This window comes from Sinocyclocheilus rhinocerous, unplaced genomic scaffold (assembly GCF_001515625.1).
Source record: "Sinocyclocheilus rhinocerous isolate Xijiao unplaced genomic scaffold, SAMN03320098_v1.1 scaffold207, whole genome shotgun sequence".
NCBI classification, from domain to species: Eukaryota; Metazoa; Chordata; class Actinopteri; order Cypriniformes; family Cyprinidae; genus Sinocyclocheilus; species Sinocyclocheilus rhinocerous.
The window spans coordinates 228541-231667 of record NW_015648658.1 but is presented as its reverse complement, the minus strand read 5'-3'; the positions used below and the strand labels follow the sequence as shown (position 1 = coordinate 231667).

General features: G+C 37.9%; 1 pseudogene; it reads left to right on the top strand.

The window, feature by feature from the left end:
- The window catches only part of LOC107710181 (uncharacterized), a 48087-nt pseudogene extending 45308 nt beyond the window's left edge, over nt 1-2779 (top strand).
- The last annotated feature ends 348 nt before the right edge of the window (nt 2780-3127 follow it).

Here is a 3127-nt window from a genome sequence, read left to right as displayed (position 1 = left end):
ACACATGGCTTTTTGGCTAGGTTTAAAGGAAAAGAGCACTTTTAGATAAACAAGGCAATAACAGATGAACTCGTGTTCATTTATATCGTGTTCGGTTTATAAAAGTTCTTTATGAACCGCAGGATTGCTTGTAATAAAGATTTAAATGCAAAAGAAAAGGCAGTAGAGCTGACTGTTTCTGTCAATGGTAAGTTTTAATTTATGTTTGTGATAATGTAAGAAAAGTAATTTAAATGTTTTGCCACTTGCTTGAACAACTTAATGTATAAACCTACAAGTAAATGCAAAAGAAAAAAGCATTGAAAAATGTGTTGCTTATATTTATTGTTTAAACACGTCTATGAAAGATTGTATTACTGTACTGTGTAAAAAAAATCACAATGCTGAAAAAGCATTTTCAGTGACAATGTTTGGATTTGAAATCAAAATAATGGATAAATGTTGTGTTTGTGGTAAATAGCAAATGGATCAGTAGCGGAATCCTGTGTGAAAGCACAATGAGTCTGTGCTGCTTCTGCACCGCTTACATGGACTGCATACACACTGCAGACGGAGTATGTGAACCTGGTGTAAAAGGCCACCTCACATACAGCTCATGAAATCAGGCTTGTGCTGTGTGTAAGCTATTGTGTAACAATTGCACGATTGTAAAAACAAAAATGCACTGCATGATCAAACATTTAGGTGAGATAAATATATATTTTTGAAAAAAATCCACTCCTCCACTCTTAAAATAAAAATTAAATCCTCTCTCACAAGAGTCTCCTAAGAGGGGAACTCCCCCCATTTTCAAAAATGAAATTCAGGCCCTGAATAAATGTCTAAAACTCCTGATTGGAGTATCTCTATAAATAATTCTACATGATAAAAAGAAGGCTTTAAAAAGATCGATATCGGTGATCCTATCGGCAGATACTGCTTTCTGTGATCGGCGATCGGCCTCAGAAATCCTGAAAGGAGCACCCTTAAAAAGATTATTTGTGCTTTAAATGATATAAAACATCCAACCAATTTAAAACTAACACGAGAAGACATTCTATGAATGTAAACTGCATTTGGATGGCCTTTATTGTTTGTGTTTCTTTACTTTTTGTTCATGTTAAAAATTATTGTAAAATGTCTGTATTTTCATGGGTATTCTGAATATTAAATTCTTGCTACACAAATATTCTGACAATCATTTCACTCCATATTTTACAGACAGCCAGGCATTTCACCATGCAGATCAACTCTGATTCATAAAGGTCCTCCTAAACGATACTGTCTAGAAACAGAAAGAAAAGCACTTGATGATAATGGAAAAGTCAGAAGATGGACTTATGGGATAAAAGACACCAGTAAACCAAACAAAATCATTCTGCTGGTGGGAGAGACTGCTGCTGGTAAAACGACTCTCATCAACACTATGGTCAACTACATACTGGGAGTGAAGTTTGAGGATCAAGAATGGTATGAAATCACAGAAGCAGCAGCTGGAGATCAAGCAGAATCACAAACCTCTGAAATCACCATGTATGAGGTCTTTCCTGTGAAGAGTCCCATGTCTCTCACCATCATTGATACTCCAGGCTACGGAGACACTAGAGGACTGGACAAAGATCTGGAAGTTGCTGAGAATTTAGCTACTCTGTTTCAGAGCAGTGATGGAGTTCATGAAGTCGATGCTGTGTGTTTTGTGATTAAATCATCTAAGAATCGTCTCTCTGACTGACAGCATTACATTATCAGTTCAATTCTGCCTTTGTTTGGAAAAGACATTGTGAACAACATTGTGTTTTTAATCACACACTCTGATGGTCTGCCACCCAAGAACGTCATTGGTGCCATTAATAAAGCTCAAATCCCCTGCAGACGAGACAAAAGTGGCCAACCTGTGTATTTCTTATTCATCAACCGGCAGGCTGAAGCCCGTCACACTGAGAGACATTACATGCGTGCTCAAAGAAATGCCTGGAAAGACAGCATGAAAGAAGTAAAGGATTTCCTTCAGTCTCTGGATGAAAAGAACAAAAAAATTTGGAGTTGACTTCAGATGTCCTGATGGAGCGCATTCAATTAGAAGCATCCATCAGCAACTTACAGCTGCGAGTTCAAGAGAAAGAATCGAAGAAATCTGAAAACCTTCAGATTCAGGAGGTAATGAGACAAAACAAGGAGAAGATAGAGAAATGTAAAAACTTCACCATTAAAGTCAAAAGGGCTGTCAAAGTGAAGGTTCCCATTGAGAGCAAGTCATGGAAGAATAAGAAGGCGACGACCTGCACCGTCTGTGAGGAAAACTGTCATGAGTTTGACTGCTGGTGGGGTTCTGATCCCAGCAAATGTGAAGTCATGAAGAAAGGCTACTGCACTGTGTGCACAGGGAAGTGTCACCACAGCAAACACGTCAAAGAAAACAAGAAATATGTCATCAGACACTCAAGCATGACACTTGAATTTGATGATTTTAGAAAAGAATGTGAAAAAGCCCAAGAAGAAGAGGTTTTCAATGGGTCATCTTTACATAGATCTGAAGGAGATTGAGGACCAAAAGTCCAATCTTCTGTCTGATGCTTACAGTAACATCAAGCATCTGTCTCAGATCGCATTACAACCAGACTCTGCCTTCACTCTTCAGCATCTGGACTTCTTCATCCCAAGAGTGAGGGAGGCTGGGAAAGAAAACTGGGCCCGAGAGCTGGAGGAGATGAGGGGAAACGCTGAAGCTGAAGAAGCAAATAAAGATGCTCTGAGTTATCTTAAAGCTGGTCTAGGAAAACATTTCCTTACTGGGCAATGAACAAATGTGGACAGGACAACAGAAGAAACTATGACAATAAAGAAAACTGCTTACAAAGAGAAATCAGTGATGGTGACTCTGTAGATCTGAAGATAATAAGAATATAATAAAGCTAATTTACCAATAGTATCAAGTTAATTTTCACCCTGGTGTTCAGTGATTCTTTAAAGATAGGCTCTGTACTATTTTAATATAGCTACAGTATATGATATCTAGCCAACTGACCTTTTTTCAGGTTAGTGATGAATATACAGAAACCGTAAAAGACAATAGGAAAAAGCTGAATAATAGTGTGGTTTAAAGTAAGTTACCAACATGGATCCAAATAGATCAGACAGTGTCTTCGTG